The sequence below is a fragment of the Protopterus annectens genome, chromosome 3.part1, assembly GCF_019279795.1.
Source record: "Protopterus annectens isolate FY-2018-M chromosome 3.part1, PAN1.0, whole genome shotgun sequence".
Lineage (NCBI taxonomy): Eukaryota > Metazoa > Chordata > Ceratodontiformes > Protopteridae > Protopterus > Protopterus annectens.
In genome coordinates this window covers 1,372,480,076-1,372,493,972 of record NC_056732.1, presented here as the reverse complement: position 1 = coordinate 1,372,493,972, position 13,897 = coordinate 1,372,480,076, and the positions used below count along the sequence as shown (strand labels likewise).

General features: G+C 39.4%; 1 protein-coding gene across 1 annotated transcript in view; it reads right to left on the bottom strand.

Annotated features, from left to right (window-relative positions):
- SHARPIN (SHANK associated RH domain interactor) overlaps positions 1-13,897 on the bottom strand; it is an 846,773-nt gene that overhangs the window by 234,117 nt on the left and 598,759 nt on the right. The gene's annotated exons all lie outside the window — the stretch shown is intronic.

Sequence of the window (13,897 nt, the reverse complement as noted above, 5' to 3'; positions counted from 1 at the left end):
CACTCTCTCTCCTCCTGGGTATAATGCCTATCATGTCTTCAGACCAACTGGTAGTTGTGGGGAGAATATTACTATCTGTCAAGGATATCAAGAACTCATGATGCCTGGTGTCAGAGTCATGGCCTCAAGCTCAATGCCAAAAAGTGCAGTGTCATCCCCTTTGGTAAAAACTCTGTACCCATGAACTACCACATAGGTAGCAATCTACTTAACACCGAATGTGTGATAAGAGACCTTGGGATCCAGGTGGACAGTAGTCTCTTCTTTGATAGTCACATCACCACAGTAGTCAGGAAATCCTTCTATGTGGCACACCTCATCATAAAAAGGTTCTCATCCAGGAAAAAAGAGGTCATTGTTCCTCTCTACTCAACACTCATTAGACCCATTATAGAATACAACGCCCCTTTTGGAATGTACCTTACAAGACATCTGCATCAGCTGGAAAGGACACAGAAGTACCTCACAAAGAGGATTACTGGCCTCAAAGAAATGCCCTACACTGACCGCCTCAAAACACTCCAGCTTTACTCCATAGCATATCGCCTACTCTGACGTGATCTCTGCCTAACATATAAAGCTATGTCAAACCCAGATCTGTTGGACATGCTACACCTAAAGAAATCCCAATCCCTCCGAGCTACACGCTCTAGCGATCTAAACCTTCACCACAATAAACAGGACATGCTGGAGGGATAGATTCCTGTCCCAGAGACTTCCCATACTCTGGAACAGTCTACCCATCTATGTCAAGCAAAGTTCTTCATTAGCACTCTTCAAGACAAATCTTGATGAGTGGATGGGAAATAGGAAATACACCCCAGGGATCACTTCTGTGTCTCTGCTCGACAGTGGCACAGGAAAATAACTTTCTTGGGTGGTGTATGCCAGGGAACCTTGTTGGCTAGGCTTACGTAGGCCCTTGGGCCGATAGCCTAGTACCTACCTATGACAGATTCCTTGGGACACCACATGTGAACTCCTAGAAATTCAAATCCCCTAAACAAGCCCAATTAAACCTTCATAGCTAGCTACAGAACACCCAATATGTTCCCTTCTGAGCTTGATATTGATCTTAACACATTAGCTGAAACTCACATTAAACCAAAGTCCTTTCTAGCTGGGGACTTCAACTATCCATCAATAGACTGGCTAACCTACAATGCCAATGGTTTCATGCCCACTGACATAAATGCTAACCCCCTTTCACAAATAGTTAACCATCCTACTAGGTGCCCCAATATCCTTTTTTTTAAACAAGAAACATCTTCATTAAGTTATCATGTATGACATAGGCAATCTTACAATTTATATAAATGAAAATATACCATACCGACAAATCACAGTTGCAAACAATATACATTACAAACCATGCCAACACAACTGTAGCTGCAAACAGTATACATCACTTATAATATATTCAGTCACTGTCAGGAACCATTACATAGCTCATTGAATTCCTGCCTTCTTTGGCATCTTGTTCCTCCTCTGCATGTATTGATCCCACACTTCCTATTTTTTCCTGTGTCATTTCTCTTACAGTTTTTTTTTCAAAAGATCCCAATTCCAATTGTTTTATCTCTGTTAATATTTTCAGCACTTCTAGTAAAATTGGTTTAGACTTTGATTTCCAATTTCTAGTAATTGAATCTTGCACTTTGTGGATGTGCACAAACAACTAAGATTTTACCTCCAATGGACGAATTTCCCAAACAAATCTGACCAGCTGTTTGGTAGCCTTTTTCAGAAGGAAAATTGGGTAAACCAGTTAGCAAACAGTCTCCAAATGGATTGCAAACTATTTCTTTCTGTCACTCTTAACATGGTAAACTGCTTACTGGCAGGGCTGAAGTATATTCCACTAGACATATCCACCACAGCTGCCCTTTTGAAAGGGGTGTCCACATAAACCATTCTAAAGGAAGCCACCTGATTTCTGGTCACACCTTCACCCAATATTACCACCTTGGGACCATCTCTAGTGTGAGAGCCAGTTTTGCCTCTGTCGCCTTGCAGAGCTTGCTGTCCCTGGATCAGATCTCAGTCCAACCACACAACTAGAAGTGTTTGGAGTCTTCCCAAGACTTGGTACTGCAACACTGATTATGATGAGCATATTACAGTTGTGTGTAGAGCTTATCATAATTGTAGATGTTTACGGAGAACAGTGTTGCAATATGCTTTCACACCCTCCTTTCTCTCTTTACCTAGATTTGGGGGATGGGTTCCCTCATCCCACTCATCATCCCCACCCCATTCCTTTCCTCGGCTCAGGAGTAGGGATGGTAGGATAGGTCATGATCCACATCAGGACCATTGGACTCCTTAGAACCTGAAGATGGCACTGACTGATGTCTTCTTTATACCCAGACATTGGACAACAGCTGATGTCTGCTAGCTGGAAATGGTGAAAGACTTTGGTATTCCGGCTGGTCACTGGCTTCTGCACAGCAGAAATTCCCAAGTTGTAGTACTGCAACATTGTTTTATTCAAACATCTACAATTATGGTAAGATGTATACATAACTGTATTTTCTTATGACACTGCTGATAGTTTCCAGTGCTGCTGCTTCTGGGTCAGTTAAGGGAATATCTGTTTAGTTATATTTTCCAAATCTTCTGAAGATGTTAAAACTGAAATTTTAAATTGTCTTTCTGTAGCTGAGATGCTTATGAGATTTGATGGGAGGGGGAAATTGATGCAAGGCATAATGGAAACCTTCCAGTCTTCCTTTTTAAGACAAATAAAAAAAAGTTCTTTTGCCTTGGCTCCCGTTTTCAAAAAGCATTTCAAGCAGCTACTACCAAGATAAAACTCAGTCTTTTAGGAAAGCTAATCAGCTGTTTGTCTTATATGAAAGTAAAAGGACAGCCATTGTTAAAGCAGACAATTTCTAGATGGTTGCCCCATGCTATTTTTTTTTCATTGTTCTTACCATAACAAGCCACTTCTAGGCAGGATTAGGAACCTTTCTACCAGAGCTTTGGCTTCTTCTGGAGTTTTAGGAGAAAGGGATGGACGTAAGAAGTATTTTAGCAGCAGCAACTTGGTCCTCTGTACGTACTTCTACAAAGTACTGTAAATTGGATTCATTTTTCTTGTCAGTAACAAGCTTTGCTAGGACCATTCTGTGGTAGCTTTTGGGTTCTTAATTTACTTCCTTCTCCCAGTTTTGGTTTCTAAGCTATGGAAATCTATTCAAATAGCTTAGGCTACTGCGACAGTGGGCTAATGCTAAACAAAGTACAGTTGTGAAAGTAAACTCTCCATAACAGTAGATGTTTTAATTGATCACTTTTGTAGTAGCCGTCCCATACCTCTGGCCCCCATCTTCGGTTATGTATTTGCAGGGTGTCAAGATACCCACCTTACCACCTTTGTGTATACAGTTACTCTAGTTTTTGCTTTTCTTAAGATTTTGTCTTTCAGGGCTCTTGCCTTCCTCCTCGGAAGAAGAAAGTTCTGAAGCTTTTGCCGTTGTAACTGCATGTAGAGCTCTGCTCAAGCTCTCCTGGCAGTTAGAACATGTGGAAGGTGCCCTTGCTGGCCAGTTGGTCATATCCTTGTCTGGGTATAACTCCAAATAGCTTAGGCTTCTGCAGTAGTAATCTACTGCATTTACTCTTATGGTAAGTTTACTTGTACAGCTGTACTTTACAATTCACTATGTACAAGCTTCTTGGCAGTTTTCTGTAATAAAAAGTATCCTTAAGAATAGGCCATCCTTTATGCTCAGTGTGGTATCTGTAGTATTTGTCAGCCCATACAACTACCAACTTTTTATTCAAAGTATTGGAATGAAAGATGCATCACCTGCACATGGTGATTGTCCACATACAAGTAAAACAATTTAGTTTACCCCAAAGACGCACTGTTTTAAAGAATACAGGCCAGCTGTTTGTTTCCTTGAGGAAAGAAAAAGACCTGACTACGACCAAAGAAATGTGTAAATGTTTAGTGTAAATGTATTGCCTTTTTCTGTGACAGGTAAGATCATCCATTGCTAAGCAAAGTGAGAGCTCAGTCTGATGGGATAGTGGCTACATTAACAACTTATTTTAGAAATGTATATGCACAGGATGGTTTAGAAACTGATAAGTCTGCTGCTAACTGTACTTTCACAAAACTCTTGTCATTGCTGTGTTGCAGGGGATTCTGTGACCAGATGGTGCATTTGGTTCTGCCCTTTTGTTACGATTCTGTTAGTGATCTTGATGTGTGGATTGGAAATACACCCCGGGGATCACTTCTGTGTCTCTGCTCAACAGTGGCACAGGAAAATAACTTTCTTGGGTGGCATAAGCCAGGGAACCTTGTTGGCTAGGCTTATGTAGGCCCTTGGGCCGATAGCCTAGTACCAACCTATGAACCTATAATTGTTTTTTGCAGCCATCATAATTAGACTCAGTAATGCCTTACTATGTCTAGACAATTCCAATTATGTATCATAGAACAAAAAATCATTTCCTTAGTTATACCAATTTGATCACCTAGCATCTCTGACAGAATAGTCTGCAGGGAATCTGTAAAGTCTGCCAACTCATTACACTCCTAGAAAATGTGTTCTCAGTTAACTCTTTTTTCCCCATCACACCTCCACATTTGCCATCTACCTGAGGAAAATTTTTTATAGTCTACTTGGAGTATAAAAATACCCATGTAAACACTTCCAATCAAAGATCCCAAATCATCTAGACTTTTTTTTGCATATTTGGGAGATATATATATATATATATATATATATATATATATATATATATATATATGGGTCTACTTCATATGATCGAAAGCTCATATGATCGACAAACTTTTCAGAGAGACCAAAAGCTCATAACACCGAAAACTCATTTGATCGAAACTCATACCATAGACACATGAAATTCAAAGCATTATGCCCTTTCCCCCCTGTAGCATGACCCTGGAGTTAGAATAAATAGATGGGGGTGTGTGGGGGGCACAGTCTCCCACATACATAACTGTTAAACGTACACATGGATACTTATAACATGAATGACAATATTTATCTAAGTAATGTGGGGGCTGTGCCCCCATACCCCCCCCTAACTATTTATTCTAACTCCTGGGTCACGCTACAGTGGGGAAAGGGCATAATGCTTTGAATTTCATGTGTCGATGTTATGAGTTTCGATCAAATGAGTTTTCGGTGTTTTGGTGTTGGTGAAATGAGTGTCGATCATATAAGCTTTCGATCATATGCAGTAGACCCACACACACATATATATATATATATATATATATATATATATATATATATATATATATGTGTGTGTGTGTGTGTGTGTGTGTATGTTTATATATATATATATATATATATATATATGTTTGTGTTTGTGTGTGCGTGTGGTAATAGTGTGTGTGTGTGTGTGTGTGTGTGTATATGTATATATATATATATATATATATATATATATATATATACACACACACACACACACACACACACACACACACATTTTCTCTTTGTGAATTGCTTATCTAATCTCTCTTCCTAATCCTTTCTAACCTCTTCCGATTGATTCTTATAGTTATCATGCAATATTTTATATGCTCTATAATTATTCTGTTCTTAATGGCAACGTCTGTTCTAGATTCTACTAAAACCTCTACCAGTTCTGGCCTTTCATTTAGAACTCCCCCATTTCTTTCTCTTTGCCTGTACTCTGATGTCAATCCTTAACAATCGCTAACCTGCAGTCCAAATAAGTTCTTGGCGTCTTCCCATTCTATCACCTTTCCCTGTCTAGTTATTTGCTCCCAGTACCTTGGTTCCTCTTCCATTTCCTCAAATAAATTCCAGCCCCCTCTTGTCTATTGTCTGTATCCCTAATTGCAGTCATTCCTATCGGCAGAATCTCCTTTCTCCATTCTCATGCTGGCTTAGTTCTTAGTACACTTTCTGCTACTTTATGAATATAATATTCTGTATGGTTATTGTTATTCTCCTTAAAGGTCTGCATCCAAAATCCCAGTCTCTCCTTGTTTCTTGAGCCCCCCCCCCCATTTCATCATCATCTCTTTACACTTTTAATTATGGTTTTATGCTTGTGCTATGTACAGGAGCCTTAACTGTGTTGCTCTGAAATATCCCTTCAAATAGGGTAATTCCAATCTGCCTCTTCTATTGGAAGAATAAGCTTATCCTACATGACTCTTGCCATCTTCCCCTCTCAGATAAAATCCTTTAGCTCTTTATTAACTGCTATCCACAACTTCTCCTCTGGTTGATAAAAATATGCTTGACCTGTGTATAAGATTAAAGGAACTAAAAACATTTTAACTGTCCCTATCTTACTATTGATATCCATATAACAGAGATTCCATTTTCTCAGTGTTTGTATTATCTTTTGTTTAGTCTCTTCAAACATACCCTTAGCTGCCACACAGGAATCATTTTAACCCATACTCCTAAATGCTTCATTTTATCATGTCCCCATAAGTAAGGATATTGCTGAACCAATATGAATGTGGATACATAGTTTACTGCTATTGCCTTTATTTTATCTTCATTAATTTTGTATCACAAAAAGATATGAAACTGTCTCAATATGTTCCACAGCAATGTAATGTCCCTTTCTGGTTTTGTCAGGTATACAATAATGTCATCTACAAATACAGCCAGCTTTTCTTGACTATCATACCAATTATAACTTTCTTTGCAAATTGTTCTAAATATAATGCAAACAAAGGGGAAAGAGGACACCCAAACCTGGGTCCTCTGCTCAAGCAGAGATTATCAGAGATGACTCCACCCACTTTAATTTTCACCTCCGATACCTCATATATCCTCCTAATCAACCTTACAATTTTATCAGGGAATGCAAATGCTTCCATTGCTCTGCTCATAAAGTCCCAGCCTACTCTGTCAAATGCTTTCTCTGCATCAAGATTCATCAACAACTGTGGCATTTTATTACATTCTGCTTCCCTTTGGATCATCAGTGCTCTGTTAATGTTGTCACATGTTTGCCTCCCCTCCACAAAACCACACTGATCCATATCTATCTATCTCGGCATCAAATTTACCATTCTTTTAGCCATTATTGACATAAAATTTTATAAGCATGGTTTAGTATTGAAAAAGGCCTGTATGAAGCTGGATCTGATTAATCTTTACCTTCTTCAGGTATTACAGCTACCACCGCTTTCTTCCAGGATGTTGGTAATTCTTCTCCTCTTAAAATACTGTTAAACAAAACCTTCCAATCTTTATCATTTTCCCTCCTAGCTTCCAAACGTCCATAGGAATACCATCTATTCCTGGGGACTTTCCTGTAGATTGGTTATACATCACCATTTGTATCTCATCTCCTCCTATCCTCTTAGTAATTGAGCCTCCTCTACCTCTAACCTTGGCATACTTAATTCTTCCATAAACATTTCCATTTGTACCTTTTCTTGATTTTGATATTTATCTGCTTTATACAGATTCATAGAATTTCCAAAATATTTCTAATACTTCTACAGAATCTCTTGTTATCTTCCTTGTTATAGGCTCTCTATGCTTTGTGACAGCCCTTTCTATTTAGTGCTGTTATTTTATAACATACAACATATTTTTTTTAAAAAGTCTTAATTTTTAAGGATTTGTATTACTGTGAAAGTGGTGCCTTTAATGGTCTTATTAGACCTTATTAATTAATTTAATATGATGGTATATAAGGTGGAGTTATTTTTGATTTCCTGTTTAATATTGTGTTTGAAGAAGTCTGAGGGATACTTGGACAAAAACGCGATTTGTAATAAGTTCAGCATTAATACTTTTGACAATAAAGGACTTTACATTCTACAAGGTGCTCTTCTTTGGTCCAGTATTTGGCTCGTTTTTCTGGACTTGCACTTTTTTATTGGCCTTTCCATTTTCTGTTACTTGAGTCATTGTGCTAAAAATGTGTGTGATCTAGAATTATCAAAAAAACAGTTGCTTAACAGCAATATTTGTAAATTCATGCACATTATTGAGGTAATCCCTTATTTTCTGTTTAGCATTCTGCAGTTGCTCCTCTTCTTGTTCTATGAGATTCCCCCTATTTTGCAAAACTTTAACATTTGTCAGTCCCTCTAAATAATTCTTGCTACTTAACCATATCTCCCTTTCTGTTATTTCTACCCTGTTTTTAAACTCCAGTTTAATGTTATCCCATTCCCTAGTTATATTTTCAGTAGGTGCTGAATAATTTCCATTACCCATTCCTTAAATTCCACTCTTTTAAACAGACAAGTGGGAAAGCACCAGTGTCTCATTTTTATTTCATTACCCACTTTTTATTTTAGTTATTATTGGTGTATGATCTAAAATAGTTACTGGGTACATTATCAAGACCTTCAATTAAAATGCACATGTTCCTGTGAAATGTCAATTCTGTCTAGCCTAGCCCAGTTTTTGTATCTTGGGGAATAATATGCAAATTCAATTCAAATTCCTAGTACTGTATTCACATCTTGCATGCCAAACATGTTCATAAATTTTACCCTCCTTTGTTATATTTTTCCTTTCGGGCCTCCATATACATCTTCACTATTCCAAATCAAATTTCATTCCTCACATATGAGTAATATTCCTTGCTGAAAGCTAATTATTTCTCACAGAATTTTCTTAAGCTCCATTATAGCTGTTTTCAGTGAAAAACAAATACATGCACAGTAACCCCTTAGTACTACAAATCTACCATTATTGCTGCTTTTATCCTCTGCCATTGCTATCGGAGCTCCTCTTGCAATTAAAAAGCACTGCTCTCTTCCTTTTTCCCCCAGATATTTCACTAACTAAGCATTCTGAAAACCTTTCTTTATCAAATTCACATGTTCAATTCCTTCCAATCATGTCTCCTGTAGCGTATCTCTTTGCACTCTACATTTTTAATATAGTTCACTACTTTTTCTTTTTTGTGAGACAATTAACATTTAAATACATTAAAGAAAGCATCATATTTTGAGAGATTATTATTCCCATCTTTTATGTATAACAGCTTTTTGTTAAGTCTAGTTTCATCTTTTGTGTTAAATGCACATACTTTTTGGCAGGTTAATCTTTTATACTATTGTTTCTTGTCATCTGCATTTGAGCCTATGTCGCATCTTACAGAACTTTTTTATTTTATTGAAAACCCTTAAACAAAAATATACACACAAACACAGCCTCCCAAAACATATTAACTTAATAATAACAACACGCAAAACTATGTATAGCTTCAAATATTGAAGTTTTACCTTCCTAGTAGGAACAAATGTTCCAAACTGACAACCACACACACAGGCTCCAGCTAACCTAAAAGAAAGGTTATCCACGCTAAGATGCATGCTATAGCCTGTGGTTCTATTAAGTGCTGTTTGGTTTTGTCTTATCATTATAGCTCTCTCAGCTGGGAAAACACTTGAATGCTCTCAGAAAATATTTTCTCCAAAACATTTCTCTTTATCAGATTGTCTGCTAGAGACATGAGAACCAGACACAAAACTCTTTAGTATGAAAAGCCCTTATGATATTCAATATTATTTTTCATTTACTTGTTTTCTCATAAAACATGTTACTAGATTAAGCTAATGTCCTTAACCCAATCCTTCCCATATGCAAGAATGAAAAAAAGCACGCTATTTTTTCAGTGCCTACATTTCTTCAAACTGAACAAGGAGAAAGAAAGAAAAAGGAAGAAAGAAACAAAGAGAAAAAAAACAGGAGCACCTATTTACATTAGCATTCCCATTACACTTAAAAATAACTGAAAAAAATTTTTACTTTATAACATGCAAAGAAAATCATGTACCAATTAAATACTATTAAGAAAAAATTTGTTTTATGTACACTTAACTTTGTCTCTCCTCTTCCCCTCTCCTGAGTACTTTTCCACACATTAATGACATGAAGTATGGCATATGCTTTAGAGTGTCCTACAAGTTTAACAAAGTCCAAAAAAGTCCAATATTTCCAGATTCTCTTGTTCTGTCATGTTTCTTGTTTTTTTCAGGTTTCACAAATATAATTATTGCTTTGAAATCTCAAATTTGTCAATTTCCAAGTTACTAATGTTATTCTCCAAATGTTAATTACACAAATTAGGGCATATGCTTTAGAATCCCCTTCAAGTATAACAAAGTCCAAGAAAGTCCAATATTTCCAGATTTTCCTCATCTATTCCTGTTCATCTCCTTCTCCCAAACCCTGTGTCTACTTCATTTCCAACATATTCTCAATTCTGCTAGTCTACTCTTGTGCTTTTAGGTTCATAGGTTTATACTAGGCTATCTGCCCTAGGGCATTTATAAGCCTAGCCAGAATGTGTTTGGCTTTCGCCACCCATTTTAAATTTATTTTGCTATGCCCTTTTTCGAGGTTAGTATACTGTGCCTCTGTCTAACAGTGACACAGAATTGATACCCAGGGTAAACCTACGATCTCCCATCCACTCATCAAGATTCCTCTTGAAGAGAGTCAATGAGGGACTCTGCCTAACCTGGACTGGGATTTTATTCCAGAGTGAAGGGAGCCTCTGGGTTATGAATCTGTCCCTCCAGCATGTCCTATTTATTTCAGTGCTGAGGTTCAAGTCTCGAGTGTAGCTCGATGGGATTTGGATTTTCTGAGGTGCAGCATATCCATTAATTCTGGGTTGGACATGGCTTTATACGTCAGGCACAGATCGCCTCTGAACAGGCGGTATGCCACTGAGTAGAGCTGGAGTTTCTTTAACCGGGCAGCATATGGCATCTGTTTGAGCCCTTTGATCCTCTTGGTGAGGTACTTTTGGGGTCTTTCCAGTTGCTGCAGGTGTCTGGTAAGGTACATCCCAAAAGGGGCATTGTACTCAATTATGGGCCTGATGAGTAAAGAGGCACGATGACCTCCCCTGATCTAGATGTAAATCCCTTCATGATTAGGTGGGCTATATAAAATGTTTTTCTACCCACTTTGGCCACGTGGTTGTCAAATGAGAGATTGCTATCAACTTGGGTCCCCTGGTCCCTAATTACTTCTTCTGTACTTAATGGATTACCACCTATGTGGTAATTTGTGGGCACTTTGTTTTTGCCAAAGGGGATGACTATACACTTTTTGGCATTTAGCTTGAGGCCATGGCTCTGGCACCAGTTGTCTGTTTCTATGAGGCCCTTTTGGAGGATGCTTGTGTCGGCTGGAGAGTTGATTATGGCGCCCAGTTTGCAGTCATCTGTGAACTTGGTCAGCCACAGTCCTTCCATGTTGGCCTGTATCTCCGAGAAATATATACCAAACAAGAGAGGTCCCAGGGCTGAGCCTTGTGGGACACCACTTGTAACTAGTTTAGAGTCTGACATGGCTCCAGCAATTCTAACCATGTGGGTTCTGTCCTTGAGCCACTTTGCAATCCATCTAGTGACATAGGGGTTTATATTTAAGCTGGTGAGCTTATCTATAATGCCCGAGTGGGGTGTAGCGAGGTCCGGGTAGGCTGTGTGGACCACCTTCCCCTCATCAATTGCCTTGGTGACTGTTTCAAAGAAATCAACCAGGTTTAAAAGGCAGGATCTTCCCTTAACAAAGCCGAACTGGGTAGGATCCAGTGTCTGTAGGTCCCCAATATCTTTATTTATGAGGTCCATGATGATCCTTTCCATAGCTTTGCAGACTAAGCTAGTCAGGCTTATGGGGCGATAGTTTCCAGGATCTGTTGAGGCACCACCTTTATGGAGAGGGACCACTGTTGCTGTACGCCACTCTTTGGGCACATATCCTGTAGTAAGGCTGAGATTGAGCAGTAGTTTTATGTTTGGGTTTAGCTCTTCTTGGAGTTCATGTAGGACACAGCCCGGGACACCATCTGGTCCCATTGATGCTGTGCTTTTTGCTTTGGAGAGGGCGGCTCTTACCTGAGCATCTGAGATGTCAGGGGGGCAGCACTCTGCTGGGATAGATATTTGCCCTTTTGGTGGGGGGGGAGAAGTTTGTGCTGAACCTGTCAGCTAGGATGTTGGCAATGTCTGTGGGCTCAGTGTATTTTTTGTCATTTTGGACTAATTCTGAGCATATCTGGGAATTACCACCAAGGTTCCTAACATAACTAAAGAAAGCCTTGTGATTATCCTTAGTGTCCTGTGCAATTTTTCTCTCAAAGCTGGCCTTAGACAATTTTATGAGTGCCCATAGTTTTTTGCTAATACTGATCAGTGATGCCTTCCCTTTTTGGGATTTTGCTCTATCATTTAGTAGCTTCCTCCTTCTATTGTATAGTTTGTTTATGGCTGGGGTCCACCAGAGGGGACGTCTGCCTTTGGAGGATTGGGTCTTGGTTTTATTCGGGATCGCATGATCCATGCATTCCTGAAGGTGTTCATAGAATGCGTTTATAAAGGATTCTGCGGTCTGGGCCATATTTTCCACAGGCCCGGGGGCTTTGAAGGATTCCACCTCGGTTTTGAGGAGTGTGAAATTTGCTTTAGAGAAGTTTTTCACTGTGGTTTTCTGGGCAGGGGGTGGGGTCGGGATGTGAATATCCAGTGAGATTAGTTTATGGTCTGATTTTACCAGTGAGGGATACACTTCTGGTCTGGAGCATAGATTCTCCATGTTGGTGATGATCAGGTCCAGTATGTTTTCCCCTCTTGTGGGAGTGGTAACAAGTTGTTCCATAGCATTTGAGTTTATAAATTCTAGGAACCTTTGGGCTAGGGTGTTGGAGCTAGAGTAATGCTCCCAGCCTATGTTTGGGTAGTTGAAGTCGCCCAATATAATGGTGTTTGGAGAGACCTTCATATTTTACAGTGTTTTCAGGAAGGCCGAGTGGGGTTCCTGGGTTTGGGAGGGTGGTCTGTAGCAGGCTATAAACTGGAAGGCAGTTTTACCCACTGTTAGTTGCACATGGATAGTCTCTGATGCTTCGTGCTTTGCCACCAACCTGGAGGTGTGAGTATCTTTGATGAATATCGATACTCCCCCTCCTTTTGTGGTTCAGTCCAAGTTTTGGGGCCGAAAAGCAAGGTATGAGGTATAACCTGGTAGTGCTGGGGTGCTCTCGGGAGCCCTGAACCAGGTTTCTGTTACTGCACAGATATCGATGTTCTCCATGCTAAGGAGAGTTTCGAGTGCGTGCATCTTGAGGTTTAGACTTCTGGCGATGAGTAGCATTACTCTTAGTTTCTTATCCCTTGTGATACCTATGGAGGTGGGTTTGTCTTTTGAGCCTTGCCTAAAAAAGGCACTATAAAGGTAGTAAGTGCCTTTGCCAATATCCGAAAGCCCAGGGGTGACAGGTGCAAGCCATCCCTAGCGAAGCATCGTGGCTTGTCGAGCATATCATCCCAAGCTGACAGGCATTGGATCCCCTTTGAATGACACCAGTACTTAAGCCAATTGTTGAAATTGATCATCTTGTCTTCATATTGTGGCATCATTCTTGGTGAGGGTAAGATGCTACTCAAGGTCAGGGTCATACCGGCCTGGGCTACATGCTCAGAGAGCTCCTTTATGTCTCTTTTCATGTAGTCCAGGGAGGTACGTCTCAGGTCATTCACACCAGCATGGACAACGACTGAGTCATATTTGTACTTGCCTTGGAGTGACCTGAGTACTTGTGTTATGTGGCAGATCCTAGCGCCCGACAGGCTGCTCACTGTGACCCTCTCCTTTTCTCCCTCTGTCATGGATTTTCTGTTGAAACACTGGAAAATGTTTTACTGGCACAGTCTCTCTGTGGTCCTTATTACCAGAAGAACAAGAAGCATTATCTCCTTCTGTTTCACAGCTCACTTTTTTGTTGGACAAACTTTTGTATTTCTTCCTTAGCATGTACTTCATCAAAAAAATATTTTGCTACTCCAGAGAAAATTATTTTGAAGATAGCTGGGAACAGCAGTTTGCATCTCATGTCTGCTTTGAACATTTCCTGAATAACTGAATAAATGTAC